This window comes from Paroedura picta, chromosome 8, assembly GCF_049243985.1.
Source record: "Paroedura picta isolate Pp20150507F chromosome 8, Ppicta_v3.0, whole genome shotgun sequence".
NCBI classification, from domain to species: Eukaryota; Metazoa; Chordata; class Lepidosauria; order Squamata; family Gekkonidae; genus Paroedura; species Paroedura picta.
Genome location: NC_135376.1, coordinates 57,913,175 through 57,933,021, shown reverse-complemented (window position 1 = coordinate 57,933,021; position 19,847 = coordinate 57,913,175). Strand labels below are relative to the sequence as shown.

The window sequence follows — 19,847 nt, the reverse complement described above, 5'->3', positions numbered from 1 at the left end:
CAACTACTATCCAGTTTTGCAACTGCCATTTCTGAGTAAGATGGTTGAGTGTGCACTTGCAGAACAGTTAAAGAACTTCCTAGAAGAACCATCAGCCTTTGATCCATTCCAATCCAACTTCCAGCCTGGCCAAGGGGTGGAAATAGCTCTGGCTACCCTCACAGATGACCTTCAGAGACACTTAGATTGAACAATCAAAATCTGCTCAGGACCCGTTGTCCCAAAGAAATCAAATTGGTCTTTTTGGCCCCGGCCCTAGCCTAGTGGAATGCTCTGCCCAGTGAGATCAGGACCCTGTGGGACCTTAAGCAGTTCTGCAGGGTCTACAGCTATTCTGCCAGACCTATGTTTGAGACATGGAGTACATCAGAATTTAGCTGACCCAATGTCACCCTTATTTAAGGAGTTGACATCTTCTACACTAATAATGTGTAGAGTAATAATATATACATTAATAAAATGTTAATAAAACTAATAGGAAAACTAGTTATATCTAACCATCAGAAATTCAGTTTATACTATAGTTGCATTTGAGTTCCCTGTAATATGGTCTTACTACACGTAAAAATATAGCCCCAGAATAGCCTTTTTCATCAGGAAACAGTCTCATAACATAGTACATATTAAAAAAAAACATTTACTCTCTCTCACCATGCAACGATAATGAGTTTAATAATGTTATCTTTGTTCTAACAGAGAGGTGAGTAGTTGCCTGGTATCTCACAGCAATCCTACCCTGGGCAGGAAATGAAAATGAATGTGGTATATTCAGCCATATCTGTGAATAATATTTAGCTGAATGGACACATGGCCAAAATGTGGATTAACCCTCCTCCTCCTCTGATATGAGGCACAAGAAAAAGAGTTGGTTCTTATAGGCCTCTTTTCTCTATCAGATGGAGTCTCAAAGTGGCTTACAATCACCTTCCCTTTCTTCTCCCCACAACATACACCTTGTGAGATATGTAAGACTGAGAGAGCCCTGTTATTACTGCTTGGTCGGAACAGTTCTATCAGGGCTGTGATTTGCCCAAGGTCATCCAGCTGGCTGTATTTGGAGGCACAGGGAATCAAACCTGGCTCGCTAGATTAGAAGCTACCACTCCTAACCACTACACCAAGCTGGCTCTTTAGTTTTTTGTTACCTTTTCATCCATGACCATGTGTGGTTGTGAGGTTTTCCATCCTAGTCAATGCAATGTGATTTCTTGGCCTGATAATCCGCCAGGCCATTGGTTTGATACAATTTTGGAAACAAAATTGCTGTCACATGCTGGTCCAACATTCTTGGCCACACAGCAGCAATCCAACTGCCTGGAACCTCTTAGTCTCACCACTGAAACTTTGAGATCATATAGCCGCTCATCAAACTGGTAGGGAACTGCTCAAGCATGGATATAAACACCTAGAGACTTGGCTTTGATGGGAATTTTAGGAAACATACTAGCAGAAAAAAGGTCACATTGATCTTCAGGAAAACTACACTATTAGTTTATAGAATTATTTCAATGGAACAGAGAAATGGTAAAGTCAACTCAGCATGGCATTTTTTATCAACCTATAGGAATTATATGACATCTATTAGAGCTCACCACATCCTGGCTTGACCCACCATCTGAATATGTTCCAGTAGAAAAGAGCAAGGGTCCAGTAGCACCTTAAAGACTAACAAAATTGGTGGTAGAGTACATGCTTTCATGAGTCAATGCTCACTTCTTCAGATAACTGAAGTGAGCAGTGAGTCACAAAAGCTCATACAGTACCACAAAATTTATTAGTCTTTAGGGTGCTACTGGACCCTTGCTCATTTCTACTGCTACAGACAGACTAACATGGCTACCCACCTTAAAGATTTTTCCGGAATAAGATAAGATATAATATCAACTCATGCCAGAGCATTCACAAAAAAATAATAATGATTCTTCAAAAAGTGTCACTTAATGTGTCTGCTTCATGAGTTACCTCAGGGGTAGTCAAACTGCAGCCCTCCAGATGTCCATGGACTACAATTCCCATAAGCCCCTGCGAGCAACTACCCCTGAGTTATCAAAAATATTGCAGTCACATCACATCCCTTCCACTGTGTAGCTAGTGGAACAAAGGGGCCAGTCACTGTATGCAAAGAATACATGAGAAGACTCTCTAGGCTGTTGGGTGTCAATGTAGAGTCATTGGCTCCTACATTGTATCATATGCATGACGTGGGGGGGGGGGAGACATGCCTGCTTTATCATCAGGTGGACAGGAGTGCTTTCACATGTCACTAGGGCGTGGCAGTTCCATGCTCATCACCATCACTATTTCAAATAGTTCTGCAAGTTGTCCATTAAAAGCTCTAGGGATTTTAACATCAAAGTCACGTGATCCTAAGAAAAAAAGATGTGACAATATTAATTTGGTCAGTTCCCCTCTCTTGTTTCTTGCTCTTTGAGCATGCTTACTCTTCACCCTTTATACAATCTCTGAGCATGCCCAGTCTGCATGCTCAGGTTTTAGTTATAACAGCTTTTGTTCCTCAAATCCACTTCTCATGTATGTGTGTGCATGTATACACACACACAGAGCACACACATGAACTTATGGGTGGCCTTGGTCAAGTAGCTCTCCATGGCACAGTCTCTCTGCTTCCTAAGTTATATGGGAGGGTAAATGTTATGATCCTATCAGATCCAGAATCTAAGCATGGTTGGTATGTGGACAAGAGTCCACCAAGGAAAATGCTGCAGAGAAAAGCAAAAAGAACCCACCTCTGGTTATCATCCGCTTTGAAAGCACCATAAGTTGGTTGTGACTTGATGGCACATAGATACATGTCTCGTTGAATAGGAATCAGCATGAACCTGCTGATAACTAAAGTTCATCATGAATTGTGCGCAGTTCATGGTTTATAAAGCAATGTTTACAAACTAAAGAACCACCATGACTTATCATGAATTTTGATGCAGTTCATGACTGTTTGTAAAGAACAGAAGGCAGGAGTTTAAACCCCTGTTTTCTGCTCTTCAAGAAAAGCAACTGAGCAGCAAACCTTTTCTCTGTGCAGCTCAACTGTTTAAAGGGGCTTTTCTGGACAGCCAGCATTGGCCAAGAAAGCTCCTTTAAAAAGCTAAGCCACATGGAACAAACTCCTCCCATGCTCAGCTGTTTAAAGAGGCTGAGTTCAGCACCCAGACATTTAAACTAATGTTTTCTATTCTCTGTGGCTTTCTGCAGGGAGTGAAAAGCAGTGGCTTAAATAGCTCCTAGCTATTTACACCAAACAGTTGAGTGGTGGAATACCACTCAGCTATTTCCTTGAAATAACTCAGAGCTATTTAACCCCATTCTTTCTGCTCCCTGCCAAAAGCAGTGGGGAGCAGAAAGCAGGGGTCATGAACCCATTGGAACCGGTTCAGTTTGCAAACCAACCTCCTGGTTTCTATAGGTTCGTGGTTCTGTTCATGGCTCAGCCAAGAACTGAACCACAAAAACTGGGTTCATGCCCATCCCTACTGATGAGCTTTAATGTATGGACTTTTTCTGGCACTAGCTGTACCTTGGCACATTTTTCTAGAAACACGATAGTTTTTGCTACTAAAATAGTGAGGAAGTGGTAAGACTGAAAATCAAAGAAAATGGGTTTTCCAGTGAAGTCTAAACTTAGATCCAAATTATGCTAAAATTTGGGGCTAAGGATAGCTGTGAATCTCAAGTTCAGAACAAGTTTAATTACAAAATAAGACAAATCCTCTTGTAGCAATATGAACCAGAATTCTATAGCCAACTAATAAGCTAGTATACAACATTTGAAGCTGACATTACAATGGAATAAGAAAAATTAGTGTGACAGGAAAGAAGTGGTTTCCATTCAATACGAGGCACAAATGTGCTAAGAATTAGGAGTAATATTTTGCTGCACAAAAAATCTATAAATGTTTATATCATTTTCTAGAGCTGTGGTTAAGCAAGTCAGGCCACATAGAAAGTTCTTTTATTTAAAGAATGGTTCATGTATTTAAATAATATTCTCTATGGTCAATTGATATTCTAGGGTCTGTATCAATAAAAAAATATTAAGGTCATCCATATCCCAATTATAGCAATGACTTCATGATCCTTTTCAATATATTATGAACGAAATGTGGTTCAGTAAATATTCACATGACATAGGACTACTGTTAGACTTTGTCTTTTAGTAAAAGTCAGCTACTGACTGTCAGAAAAAGGGTTAACATTTTTGCTGACACTTGTTGCTGTGGGAGGCATTGTGGATCATGTGATATATTTATCGGTATTCAAAGTGTTTACCGCCAGTGGTAACATATCTAGTTTTCATGTATGCAAGTGACCAGAAGAGAAGCTCCACAAGGAGGGGAGAAGCCTCCAGTTTTCTTCCTGTGTTGCTTTTGCTGGCCAAAGCAACTAGGGGACAGATGTTTGTCTTTTGGGGCAGTGGTTCCCAACCTTTTTATCACTGGGGACCGGTCAACACTTTACAATTTTACTGAGGCCCGGGGGGGGTAGTCTTTTGCTGGGGGATGTCACCACCTGAGCCCCTGCTCCACTTGATTTCCCGCCGGCACCCCTGACTTCCCACCGCCCACTGGGGAGCGCTGCCAGCAGCAGCTGCGCAGTGCCACGCCAAGGGGGAACCTCAGCCATGGCGGCCGCTGGAGAGCACCAAAGGTGAGCCAGCAGCAGAGTGACTGGGCAGCCCCCGAGGCAGCAACCAGGGAAGAGGACAAGGAAGAGCTGTGGCCCGGTACCATCCACAGACCGGGACCGGTCCCCAGACTGGGGGTTGGGGACCACTGTTTTGGGAGACTTTGGGAGGACATGTAGAGCCAGAGAAAGGGGTGAATAGCCCCCCCCAACATTTCTGCTGGCAAAATATCACAAGAGAGAAACCAAAATCTTCCCCCCCGCTGCCATATCCTGGCAGGGGCCCAAGAGAGCTTGATTGGTTTGGTTTAGTCAGTTTAGATATGAGCCACTTCAAGTAGGTCTGGAGAAGTAGCATATAACTTTCCTAAGGACAGGTTACCCTTAAGTCTCAGATCAGACCTTTTGTTCACTAGTAGCAGTTCTGTTTTGTTGAGATTCAACTTTTGTTTATTAGCCTGCATCCACTTCAAGACTGCCCCCAGGCACCAGTTCAGGAGTTACTACAGCCTCCCTGGGATCAGCAGTAAGCACAACATAGCACTGAGTGTCATTGGCATATTGGTAAAAACCCAGCTAAAATCTCCAGATGTTCTCAGACTTTGGTTTCATGTAGATGTTAAAAAACATGGGGGACATGATGGAGCCTTGCAGGAACCCACAGGCCAGAGATCAAGGGGCTGAGCAACAGCCAAAGCACCACCAAATGGAAATTACCCTCCAGGTATAATGGTGTCTCAGCACTAGCAGTCCACCTCCTTCTGTAGACCAGATCCCAACAGGCCTCTGACCACCCAGAATAGCTTTACTGGCTTTCACAGTACAAACACAATGGTGGTGGAAAAATGTTTTTTCTTTGCTGCCATCACTGACATGGGATATGCTTGAGAATAAGCTTTTGCCCCTCTTTTATTGGATTCATCTTGAATCTTCCTATGCTCTGCACAGCTGAAAACTATTGTATTAAAAACAATGACCATTCAATGTAAAAAAGAAGTGATAAAACTGGGGGGGGCGGAATCATCATAGTAGTTTTTTCCTAACTGTAGTGGAAAGCATGGGTGAAATGGATAGACTTTGCCTTCTGAAGAAGTTGTAATTGATGGGCATGTGAAACAAGAGTAAGCAATCCTTAAGCCATTCTTGCTCCAGACCATTTAGGGAATTCTAAGTGATACATGGAACTGCATTTGGAAACAAACCAGAAGCCAAAGAAGTTTTCAGAGCTGGAGAAATATCTTTCATATGGCCAACCCCAATTAATAATCTGATTGCCGTATTCTAAAACAGCCAAAAATTTCAAACCATCTTTGAATATACAGTACATTGCTGCAAACAAGCCTGGAAGTTATAAGGGAATGGATAACAGCCTTTATTCATGACTTGTTCACCACTGTACAAAGAAACAAGGGCAATATCTCACCCCAGTGCAAATGCCATTTCATATCCCTTCTACGTGTACTTGAATTAGAAGCATGTATTGCTTCCCTCCTGCTTGGAGAATATGTAAGTAATGTCTGAAGGTAGGGCTAACTCAAATAAATTATTCTACTAGTATTTGACTTGTTATTAAATGCACCTCCTCCTTAGGCAGCCTATTCCACTGCTGAACTACTCTGACTATGAAAATTTTTTTCCTGATATCTAGCCTATATCGTTGTACTTGTAGTTTAAACCAATTACTGTGTGTCCTTTCCTCTGCAGCCAATGGGAACAGCATCCTAAAAGGTAAAGGTAAAGGTATCCCCTGTGCAAGCACCGAGTCATGTCTGACCCTTGGGGTGACGCCCTCCAGCATTTTCATGGCAGACTCAATACGGGGTGGTTTGCCAGTGCCTTCCCCAGTCATTACCGCTTACCCCCCAGCAAGCTGGGTACTCATTTGACCGACCTCGGAAGGATGGAAGGCAACCTTGGATGGAAGGCAACCTTGAGCCAGCTGCTGGGATCGAACTCCCAGCCTCATGGGCAAAGCTTTCAGACGGCTGCCTTACCACTCTGCGCCACAAGAGGCTCATTATCTAGCCTATATCGTTGTACTTATAGTTTAAACCCATTACTGTGTGTCCTTTCCTCTGCAGCCAATGGGAACAGCATCCTGCCCTCCTCCAAATGACAACCTTTCAAATACTTAAAGAGGGCTATCGTGTTGAACATGATATGTTCAAAGATGGTCATGATTAGAACAATGACCTGGTCTTTTGGTGCTGTTTGATAATATTCCATAACTACTCTTAAATTCTGGAGAGATGAAGAATCAGCACTTAATTCATGCTGGGGAGACAAAAAAGCAACTGTGGATGAACACAGAAGGCAAAGTATAATAAGTGCTCATAAAACATTTCCATCTACTTTAGTCTACAATGCTCTAAGTTAAAAGGGACCAGTACTCTACATAGTCATTTATACTGGCCATCACCATATAAAGCCTGAAACTGGTTACAATGTAATGATCTGCCTCATTGCAGACCCTTGGCAAAATAATAGAGGGAAATAATAGAAATATTGGCTGAAGAAAAAAAAATGAGAGAAAAACCTATCCCAAGGCTACTTCTAATGTTTTCAAAATTTATACAAAATAAAGAAAAGTTAAAAGTCTTTTATTTCTATGTTGCTTTATTGTAGGATCCAACCAGAACAATTTCTAGATATCTCCCGTTTTCAAAGGGTAATTTTCTTCAGTGGTTGTTCCTCTCACTTGTAAGTAAATTGGTACTTCAATACCTCTATTCAATTGTTTAAAGTATAACTCAGCTTTTGGCTCTGCACTGTAGGGATGCTAGTGATCCAACGGGTGAAACTGTTCTGGTTGGATCCTAAAATAAAGCAACAAAGAAAGAAGAGACTTTTTACTTCACTTTTCTTTATTTTTTATACATTTTGTTGTATAAGCCTTGGGATAGGTTTTTCTCTCTTTTTGATTGTAGACACCACAAACCATCCCTTTTCCTTGTATTTTCAAGGAAAAATGAGTCAAAGTAGGTCTTTTGCTTACCTGATCTTCTATTTGTTACTTTTGAACAAAATGTCTGATAAGCTTGGAGGAGATGAAGTACAGTTTTGTTTTTAAAAAATCTTAGTTACTATATAATGGGAGCACTGAAGACAGAAATTTCAACCCGAGCCAAAACTAGCCAAAATGGCTATTTCATCAAAGTCTACATTGTGCTTTCACTCAGCTGAAAAATTATCCACTGGAATGGTGCTTGGCTGATTGCACTGCTCATCAGATAAGAACGTTTTGCTCACACCCGACTAAGAGTAGAACTGAACATTCATATCACAAAGAAGAAAGCCAAAGACACCAAATTATTAATTAGAATATTTCAGAAAATAGAGATACATTTTCCCACATAATTGACAAGAATGCCCCTCTGTACTAACTTCTACCCTTGAGCCTGGCATTATACTTCTGCCTGTTTATTTGCATGTAGCTGTAGGCCATTATAAAATGGATTAACATTTTAAGCCTGGCATCATTATGAGGAAAAGACTAGAAATGATTTATTGTCCCCTTAATGTCATAGGTCAAACTCTTCACCTAAATATCGTTTTGTTATTTCCAGTGTAGAAGCATTTTTACTTATCCACAAGGTACTCAATTTGACAGTTCGATGAGGGAAACAAACACCAAACACCACCCCCTAAATCATAACCCATTTTATGGGTTTGGTGATGGGACAAGACCTTTGTGTGAGCAAAAGAAACATGGTGAAAAATAGTCTTGAAAACTGGATATTCCCTTCTTTTAATAACAGGAAAACAGAATTACAAGCTTTGGATAGCAAGTCAATTTCCAGCGAATATTTCGTAAACTTTGTTTTTCTTAACTTTTCTGTGGCTGAAGGTATTTGAAATCTGTGTGCTGTAGTTAACTATATGACTTCAGGAGAATAAAATGATTTCAGACCTCAACAATTGTTAGTTCCATTTAAGATATTTTTGGCAATATACAAATTGCTTTTCTTGGAACACCTTGAAATTCTTTGACTGGCTCCAAGGCTCTCAATTTATCTGGGGCATCTGTAGAGTTGTGTGAATTTATGTGCAATGAACCCCAGCCTTGGCCAAATATTGGGTTGGATTTGGTTTGGTACTTACTGCAAATATTAACCTCAGCATGGACTGGAACAAGGTTTATAAGCTGATGCTGAATGCTCAAGTTTGCATAACCTTCTTCATACTGTCAGCCAGTTCTCCTGAGCCCATATTCACAAGAAACCTCAATTCTATCAAAATATAAGGCAAAAGTTTCAAGGTTATAGTAGCCCTCATTCTTTCTTGTGAGGTCTTAATCTCCTGCTAGCCACATGTACCTTGCTCTGATCTTTAAAGGACAGTCACATAGATACCGTGAGTAGGGATGGATGATGAACAACTGTGTTTTATACCCCACTTTTAATTACCTGGAGGAGTCCCAAAGTGGCTTACAATCATCGTTCTCTTCCTCTCCCCCAACAGACACCCTGCAAAGTACGTAGGGCTAAGAGATCTCTAAGAGAACTCCTCTATGAGAACAGTTCTAAGAGAATGGTGACTAGCACAAGGTCACCAAGCTGGCTGCATGTGGAAGAGTGGGACACAAATTAGCTCACAAACTAAAGTTTGTGGCAAATTTTAGCTGGTTTGTGCTTCATGAAGTTCATGGCAAGTAAACTAGTGTGAACTTTCCATGAACTTTCAAGCTGTTTGTGGAACATCATGCTGGTTTGTGAATGGATACATTTCCAAGCAGACTACATTTGCTCAATCTAAATGTTTATAGAACTTCAAAGAACCATAACTTGGAACTCATGTGGAGGGCACTGTCCATGGGGCACTGTCTTTGGGGAACTGACCCATAAATCCAATCCTCACCAAACTTGGAGGGCAGGTAAAGGAAAGACAGTCAGGGATCCCCTGTGAGTTTGGTGTCCCTAGCATACAAGTCTCATATGGCTCCTAAAAAATTGTGATGATTTGTGGCATGCCATGAACTGTACCACATTTTCCTGGTTTGGGCCCAAGCACATAAGCAGGTCTGGTCTTCCTTGCTGATAGGGCTGTCTTCATCCATACTTTTACAAATGCTCCATCCTAATGTCCTGAAAAATATGTAAACAACTCTGACCCTTTGAGTCCATGCACAGGCCCAGAATTGTCAACCAAGAAGTGTGAGAGGGTGGTGGAAGAATGGCTTTTCAGCAAAAGACCTTCTTGGTGACCAGAAACATAATGCAGTCATGTAATTCTGCTCTACCCCTTTCCCCAATTCATTCCTTGCCATATGAAGGTGTGTGATGCAGAATAGTTTGAAAAGGCTATAAAACTGCAGGCCGAACACTGTCAAAGCCAGTTGCAGTGTATTTTTAGCTTTTCTGTTTTTGATATATTTGTTAGTGCTTATGTAAATGGAGAAAGATTAATCAGATTCTCGTTATACATACTTTAAAAACATTTTAAAAGCTTTTGGGATTTTTACCCAGAGAAGCCACGGTTTCTGCAGCTTGTCATGAAAGGTGAAATGGTTCGCTCTTTATAACTGTGTATTAAGCCTCCAAGAACATGGAACCGATCGTTTTCTTTAGTGATCACTCAGATAACCAAAATTCACCACTAGGTGAAATTGTTATCAATAATTTCCAGGAGAAGTGGTAAAAAAGTGGTAAAAAAGAAAGTCACTCTCCTGCATTAATGACCATAATAAGCTGCCCAATTTAAAAAAAAATGAATATTACACTTTCCAGGCAGAAAGTTATTTTCAAAAAGATTGATTAAAGTTTTTTCACGCAGGAAACAAGTCATGGAAAATGTTTCCTGTGACTCAAGCAAGTTTTTTGACCTGGCTTTTCCTGCAAGTACTTTGGGATTAGGTTATGGCAGTGACTTCAGTTTAATTTTAAACAAGCATGTTTTATGGTGATCAGAAGAAGGGCTTTTTTTGAGAGCCAGTTTGGTGTAGTGGTTAGGAGTGCGGACTTCTAATCTGGCATGCCAGGTTCAATTCTGCGCTCTCCCACATGTAACCAGCTGGGTGACCTTGGGCTCGCCACGGCACTGATAAAACTGTTCTGACTGAGCAGTGATATCAGGGCTCTCTCAGCCTCACCCACCCCACAGGGTGTCTGTTGTGGGGAGAGGAATGGGAAGGTGACTGTAAACTGCTTTGAGCCTCCTTCGGGTAGGGAAAAGCGGCATATAAGAACCAACTCTTCTTCTTCTTCTTCTTCTTCTTCTTCTTCTTCTTCTTCTTCTTCTTCTACTTCTACTTCTACTTCTACTAATAGTTCAGTAAAGTCCTGAGATTTACATGCCTTTCAGTCACATTACTATTTCAGCTTCTGAAAGCAGTGTCAACTTATGTGGCTCTCAGGTACATTAGACTGTAATGAATCACCAATGTGCACAATTCCCATGTGCACTGAACTCAGCCAGGCTCAGTTTCTGAATGCACTACTTCGAATGTTGATGTATTATAGCCCAATGTTTGAATTTGCCATGGAACCTTTCTGGATGTCTTTGGAACAGTCACATACTTCCATCTATATCACAAAATTGCTGTGAGGATAAAGTGCAGAAGGAGAGATTGTTAGATATCACTTTGGGTTACCGATGGGGAGAAAAGAGGGGCATAAATGAAATAAATAAATGATGGTCATGCAGCGACTCAATTTAAATTATTTTCTTGTGGCCTTTCTTGGACAACCAAACCAATGGGGTTTGCTTATTTGTTTTTGTTTGCTTATCTGTGTTCAATAGATGGACTACAATTTGTGCAGGTCATAAACAGACTAACATACTACTCAGTAACAACAGCAATGTGCTTGTTTGTGAAATTAGATGTTTCCAGATAACTTGAGCCCAAGCACTTTTAAAAAAAAAGGAAATTAAATATTGCTTGTAATATTACACTGATAACATAGGAGGTTCTTCAAATCATTATGTGAGAACAATGCGATTATTCACAAGGGAGCAGGATAAAAATCCCAAAACAAGCAAAAACCAAACAAGAATCATAGAGTTGGAAGGGACCTTCAGGTTCATCTAGTTCAACCCCCTGCAGAATGCAGGAAATTCACAACTACCTGTCCACCCACAGTGACCCCAATTCTATGTCCAGATGATGCTCCCCATAAAAAAACAACACAGAAACCTTGGCCAGTCTAGCCTGGAGGAAATTCACCTCCTAACTGCAAAGTGGTGAGTGGCATTTCCCTGGTCATGCAAGAAAGGGCTACAAGAGCCAAGCACTGAGACAATCCCTTCTGCCCACCCAGTTACAATCTGCCTAAATTCACAGAATCAGCATTTCTGTCAGATGGCTATCTAGCTTCTGCTTAAAAACTTCCAAAGAAGGAGAAGTCGCCACCTCCCATGGAAACTATTCCACCGAGGAACCGCTCTAACTGTCAGGAAGTTCTTCCAGATGTTCAGCTGAAAATACTTTTGAATTAATTTCATCTCATTGGTTCTGGTTCTACCCTCTGGGGCAACAGAAAACAACTGCTCCATCCTCATCCTATGTGGCAGCCCTTCAAGTGCTTGAAGATGGCTATCATATCACCTCTTAGTCAACTTCTGTCCAGGCTAAACAGATCAAGCTCTTGGTCTCTAAACCCCTCGCCATTTTAGTTGCCCTTCTCTTGATACTCCAGTGTGTCTACATCCTTCTTCAATTGTGGTGTCCAAAACTGAACACACTACTCTAAGTGAGGTCTAACCAGAGCAGAGTAAAATGTTTTGAAAGTCTTGGTCAAGATCCAGGCTGTGTCTCTGTGTCTGTGAAGTACACATGCATGGAGACAGGTAATTCTGATTTCTGATAATAGTACTTAATAGTTCTCCTCTGGATGAGAACTTCGTGAGTCTTAAGTACTATTATCAGAAATCAGAATTACCTACCTCTGGATGGTCTCCCTGACCCTCAAACAGCTTTTGTGGAGTTATGTGCAGTTGCTGCCAGTATGAGCAAACACTTCAATTCATATGGGTGGTCATTCATGGATTTCAGATCCTGACCATACTTCCAAAAGCTCATTATACACATTTCTGTCAAAATGTCTTCCCCTCACAGACAAAGGAGAAAAAAGAATCAGAAATAAATAGAAATCAAAATGCAATTAGGGTTGGTGTAACTGTATACCAGTTAGTAATTCAGTGGTCCAACCTACCATGTGTTATCTTTGGATCTTGTAACACTTCTCTTTGCAGAAAAATAGCCAAAGTGAACATTTTAACCTGAGTGTTGGTGGTTTTAATACAAACTTTGCCTTTCATATAAATTGATTGGAAATGTCCTTGGCAAATATTTTACTTTGTTAAAGATGAAAAAAAATATGGAGAGCTTCCAACGCATAGCACTTTTCAAGACTTTCTTTTCTTTTAAAGATGGGATAATTAACTATTCTCTAACTGACCTATGAATAACAGTGGCCCAAAAAGAAAAGAACACAAGCTCTGGAGGAGGTTCAAAACACTGAGATGATCAAAGGTCTGAATAAGCAAGAGGCTTAAATAAAGTTGCATTAATGAGCTTATGAGGAAGAAACATGGAATTTGGCAAACAGTGATTTCACCCCCAAGAGTTGCTGTACCAGTTCATGTATCATTAAGATGAGGATGCCAGTGGCTAGCGGCAACTGAACATTAACCTGGCATTAGATAGTCTCATCCCCATGCAAACATAGGGAACACAATGTATTTTACTCACCTACAGCAATGTAAAAAGGTGGAGTGCATTGCATGCATTTATTTATTTATATGCCACTTTTCACCCCATTTGGGACTCAAAGTGACTTACAACATCATTCTCCTATATATTTTCTCAGGTTGAGAATTTCCAATGAGCCCAAGATCACCCATCAGACCTCCATGGTGGAAGCAAAGATTCAAACTGGGGCATCCCAGAATCCTAGTCCAATACTCTACTGACTACACCAAGCTGGTGCTCTGTGATTTATTCTACTGTCAAATAAGGACTAATTCCACAAGCATTTCTTTTTCAAATTTCACGTCAACTAGGAATTTACTAGGTGGAAGATAAGAAAAAAAAATAAGCATCCAATAATGCTGATGGGCAATAGATTCAGGATGGATAAAAGGAATGAGTAAAATGTGGAATTAATTGCTAAGGAATTTAGTGATTACCACATTAATAGTTTTAAATGGGGATCAGATAGAGACATGGATAGGTCTATCAGTGATTACCAGCTATGGAGACTGATGGGAACCTCCACATTCAAAGGCACTAAACCACTGAATCCCAGAGCCAAGTATCAACATCAGGGGAAAATCTGGGCCTCTATGCGCTGTGGTTCGCTATGCAGAGGGATTGGCTGGCCACTGAGATTGAATGCTGAACTAGATGGTCCATTAATCTGATCCATCAAGGCTTTTCTTATGTTCTCAAGTCTTTGTGTTCAGAGGCAACATTCTCTGAGTACTGATGCAAGGAATTAACAATAGTTTGGGCACTTTCATAAGGTTCTGGTGGGTTAGCCTTGAAATCATAATGCTGGACTTGAAGACCATTGTATGCATGTATCTGGAAAGACACTTGTTTTCTCAATATAGATTGATCTGATTCACATGCCAGCATAGTCCCTCAACACCAGACTATCATCAGGATCCTGGAAATTACAAAAGAAGGAAACCCTAGTCTTCATGTCTCCATTCAAGCAGTCCATGGGAGAAATTCAAAGACCTGTGTTAATCAGATGTGTGATGGCTACAATGCCAATCAATAATTAGCCAAGACACTAAAAGTATAATTCTCTAAACTGTTTTTCCAATCTATTGAAATCAATGAATTCGAAATGGAATCACTCTGCAAATGATTGTATTAGTGGTCACAAAGAAATTTGCTATATTTTTTACTTTACCATAGAAAGAAATAGGTCCACATTAGCATGGCTACTGTTGCTCCCAGAATGCCTTGTGATTGTTTAGTTTAGTTTATTGAATTCCTATACTGCCAATTCCAAAGACCAGCTGGTGGTCTGGCTTCTGTTGCTTAAACCAGTGTTGGTATCTGTGGCAGGGGCATGTAGTGCCAGTTCAATGTAGGCTCTTGCTTAGGGTAACAGAGGCCCCAGACCATCCTCCTCCCTCCCTCATTTGTCTTTCTACTCAATTATGCATGGGAATTATATAGTATTTTGCTTTTAACTCATAACTCTAAAATTGATGCTAGAGTATCCCTCAAAACTATAATATACCCCACTGTAACCCAAATGTTCTTAGTTGTGCTCCAAACTAATGGCTTTCTTGCTCTACCTCTTTGACCTCTTGATTTCCTTTCTGGTGTAGAAAACATTGCACAACTTGGGTGGGTTTCTTGGAATATTTGGCTCTTAAAGTGAACATGCTAGAATATTATTGCTAAATGCTTGGTATTATTTTGATTGTTGGAGTGTGCAAATTCTCCAGGCCTGCTGCTTGTGTTATTGCCATTAATAAACCTTGTTTGTAAATTCCATTCCACCCAGATTATGGATATTCCTTCTAGGTTTGAAGAAGTTTTGAATGGGGTCAGTTTGGATGGGCCATTGCCCAGATATGGACTGTAAAATCTGAACAATAGACAAGAGAGCTGGAAGAAGGAAGGTTTCCTTTTTTCAGTCAGACTACTTCATCATGGATTTAGGACAAATTGGAAAGTCAGCTATATTCACACTGCCATATCCTGTGGGGGGAAAAAACCTGCACCAGTTAACTGCCATCAAATCCAGTTGTGCTTTCATGCCAATAGCACACTTATATAAGGCATTCTGTGATCAGGGAATAAATTAACTAGTGTTGGGCTGAAAAATCTTCTGCCCTGCAGGCCCTATTCCACCATGCCCTCCAAGGCATCTGGGCCAACCTGTTTCCCCCAACACATGGAGGGGCTTTCTTTGTCTTTAACTGCTGACACCACATGGCTTTTGTAGAAATTGCCCCCTTCTCAGTTCTGAGGCCGCATCTGTCCTATTATCCAGCACCTAGTTGCCACAGGGAAAGCTTACTACCTTGTACACCACTTTTGCACCACTTGCCAGCTGGCTACCCATCTCTAATCTCTTCTTTTTAAAACAGCATACCTGGAGTTCTGGATGTCTCAAGTGGTACAAAGAACTGCTACAAAATTTAAAAGTATATTCTCAGCACAGCACCAGATAGAGCAAGTAGTTTAAAAGTAACGGGTAACATGTAATTCCTCTGTCTCTCCTTCAGAACATGACATAGTGGGTTTCAGTATAATGCGGGCTCCTTTGTTTAAAAGGTTACAGTTTTCCTAAAGAGTTTAGCCTTCCACTGAGACTCAAATTGTGTAATGATCACGGCTGGCCATTCTCTCTTTTACAGTAAGATTTTCTAACTGTGACAGTTCCCCCTTTCAAAATAAAATATATTTTATTACAATAGATATAAAAGTTCTTAAGTTTGAAACAGAAGAACAAATGAAAAAAATGTATGATTAAATGGATGCAGAACATTTAGGGAGCAAATACCATGCACCAATGAGAAACAATTATGGGAAACAGAAATTAAGTTTACAGCTAATAAGACGCTAATAAGATATTAAGAGAAAATTGGTATAATTTTTTTTTCAGATGGCATATTATTCCAGAGTATATTGAGAAAGTAGACAAACTGTAAAGGAAAATGTTGGAAATGTCAAGATATAGATGGAAACTTTTACCATAAGTGGTGGGCTTGTAAAACAATTAAAAGAGGAAATATATGGGAAAATGTAGAATATATTAGAATTTAAACTCCCTATGGAAGCTAAGAGTATACTATTAGGAATATTACCTAACAAATTACCAAATGTTTGAAAGAGATATTTGCATATATGATGACAGTGGCTAGAATGATCACAGCAAAATGGAAATCAGATGTATGTCAAAGCATAGAAGAATGGGAAAATAAACTTGCTGACTATGCAGTAGAGGTAAAATTAAACATATTATAATGCAGAGGCAGAATGAGAACAACTTTTGAATATAAAGGTATAAGGAAGTGTATTTTGAACAAAAATATCCTTTATTTTTCATTGTGAGATATATAATACTTTTAAACCTGGGTATATTAAAAGCTAGAACTAATATATCAAAATTAAATAAATATGCAACAGAATATTAATAGTTAACAATATACTGTATTAATTAATATTACTTAATAATTAATTAATAATACATTGTAGAATATCTTAAAATTATAATGAAGGGGCTGTTGGGGAGAAATCTTTTTTGTTCGAAATACTCAGTGTGTGGGTGGGTGTGTATGGGTCGGACATGACTTCGCAACTAACTAACTAACTAACAACAACACACACACACACACATATGCACGCGCGCGCGTGTGTAAAATCCCTCATTTTCTGTTCCATCTTCTCTACATTAATTTGTTATTTAATATAAAAATATTATTATAATTGTTTAAGGCTTCACCATACATGAATTTTTGGATGCCAGCCAGTGACACAGGCTTGACTATATGCCCTTTCATTGTTTGACAATTGTTGGATTTGGACTGTATAGACTATAGAACCACTTTATACTCACATAGTTGTCTCAAGAAGCTCCAGAAGTAGCACAATTGTGCAGAATATGGTTGGGAAGCATAGCTGTGTACATGCCCATCAAAAGCCCCTCTCCTTCCTGTCAGACCCATCATTGGCCATCTTGGGAGGAGTGAGTGGGTCAACATGGCCATATATGGTCATATCACCTGCTAAATGTTTAACAAATTTAAAAAATATATACAAAATTAATTAACTCCCATCCATTTGGGAAACCCTTCCAGGGCCATCCAGAAATCCCAGGGTTTCATAAAACCCTGTTGAGAAAGCCTGGTTTAGACTGAGAAACACTGATTCTGGCACACAAGGCCACCAAGTCAGCTTCTAACAAAGAGAATGGATTTGAACCTGGGTCTCCCAGATCCTAGTTGGATATTCTGATCACTGTCCTATGCATCAAAATGCGTTTTCCATTCTTTGGAAAATCTTCACATAATTCGTTATGGTATATTTATATAAATAGTCCTTAGAAAGCAACATAGGAAGCTTTTAAAAAGACAAATATTCAACGGAATAATAAAAGAAAGTTTAAAGATAATATAAGCAGGTTGACTACAAAGCTATAGAAAGTAATAAAAGGCTAGTCAGAATAATGTAAATGTTAAAATAAAAAAATAGTGTCAGTGGCAATGAAAGAATCTGTGCATTCTCTCCAATAAAAGCATACTTTATTATAGACAAAAAATGTAGTTTGTTATTTTATACCTTGCTCTAATTTCCTGTAGTGTGAAATATACAAAATGTCAAATTTAAATGGGTCATGGCCTGTAAAACGCTCCAAAAGAAAATTATGGTGCTAGATGATTGATTCAAAGACAAATATTTTTGCTGACTTTTTGCAGTACTCTAGCTGGGTACCAAAACATGGCATTTTCTTCTTTCTCTCAAAAGTGACTATAGTTAAAGTTTCAGCTGTTGTTGTACTATGCAATGCATGAAAAGTGATTCTACAGCTGCTTTCCAGTTCTTTTGCATTTGAAATGTTTTCAGGAGTCATTTTGAAAATATATTTATTTCTGGAGAAGACACTTCCATAGGCTATTACATAGTCTATCAGGTGATAGCTGGGGGAATCAGACAGTGAGTGTACCATTCCATCAGCAGATTTCCAAAGCTTGCACTCCTGGGTGTTTTGTTCCATCTTGACTTCTTTATTGCCCTTCTGTTTTAAAGTGTATCCACATAAATAGTCCTCCTGTTTCTGCAATCCTCCCTGCTTTGCTGTGGGCTGTTTCTACAAAGAGATCCCTCCCCTGATAGAATACAACATGCCTCCATTTTATTTGGGAATTTCCACACAAAGCTGTACTCATTCGAAGTATGGCTTGTGGCACTATTGATGCTTTCCCTTCTAAGCTGTAGAAAAACCTCCTTTTGTTCTGACTTAAGGTGGGACTAGCACACCAGCTGCCAGTGGTGCCTTCACGTGGAAGTTTTTCTCACAGCCAATCCCTTTTGTAGCTTCAAAGGTCTTCCTCTTTAACTGTGCCATACCTCAGCTATGAGCAGCAGCTCAGTTGATAAGGGAGGTGATTGCTAGGTCTTAAAGGGACTTGACAATATTCTCATTGTATAGGTCCTTGTGCACCAATGTGATAAGGAGGAATGGGGTGGGGAAAGGAAGTACAGGGATGAGGCATGTGAATGACATCTTTTGCACTCTGTTGTGTTTCCCGTATGGAAGCAGAAAACAGGACAAAGGCCAGAATAACTATAGGAAAAGTGAGTTAAGAAGATTAATGCTGGTATCACTGATATCAACTCAAGTAGAAAGCCCTTTGGAACTAAAGAGATACTCCTCCTTTTAAAAGGGGTGCCATCTAATGTTTTTCTAGTGGCAGGAGTGTGGTGACTTAATCCTGAGTGAAAATAAGTTGCTGTCACCCCAAATACTACAGCTTCAAGGGTCAAGTTCAGTTTAAGTCATCAATCGGGCTTTAAATTCCAGATATATATCCATTCTGTCCATTCCATGTACATGTATAAGTAACAGCTTGGTGTAGAATATCCTAAACAGTTACAAAGTAAGCTAAAGTAGGACTCCCCTGAGCTTGGAAGAGGTTTTTTCATAGCAACTGTCTTTCTGCTAACCAGCCCACAGCATACCAACGAACAGTTTCAAGTTACTGCCTACAGTATATTTGTCAGTATTTTGGCTCTTAGTTGACATGGCTTTACAATGGAACACATCTATATTAGTCACGGACCTGTTCAACCCTCCCCAGCACAATTGTTTTGCCAATTTCTGCTCTAATTATTTAACTAACAAATGGGCAATTTTCTTCCCACTAGGAAAGTGTCTGATTTTGAGGTTTATCTGTGGAAATGCAAAGAGGGTCAAGTAACTGATACCAGCAAAACAACCAAGGGTAACATACTAGACTTGTGTCTGTGGAATTCCATTTCATGAACGTGGAAATTTCATTCTCCCAATCCTTGTAGAAGGGATATAAGCACCACCGTCTGTTCCTGTGTAGAATACAATTCTGTACAAATGAAATCCAGACTTGTAGTAATATAAGAAAATTAAGCAAATGTCCTTGTTTTACATAATATGTTCTGGCTCATAAAATCTGGAATAGAAGAATGGCTCCATGTAAATATCATGTGGTATAGCACTCTTGGCACTTCAGTTCTTCTGAATGCAAATGTAGATTGTTCA

The 19,847-nt window shown here is 39.8% G+C and overlaps 1 long non-coding RNA gene across 2 annotated transcripts in view; it reads left to right on the top strand.

The window, feature by feature from the left end:
• LOC143843597 (uncharacterized) overlaps nt 1-19,847 on the top strand; it is a 72,030-nt gene that overhangs the window by 34,019 nt on the left and 18,164 nt on the right. Inside the window, exon 6 of one of the 2 annotated variants that reach the window (XR_013233605.1) lies at nt 13,449-15,263. The exons of the other annotated variant lie outside the window; for it this stretch is intronic. This is a non-coding gene — a long non-coding RNA (uncharacterized LOC143843597). Of the gene's footprint in view, nt 1-13,448; nt 15,264-19,847 lie in introns of those variants that run through there. 2 annotated transcript variants of the gene reach the window in all.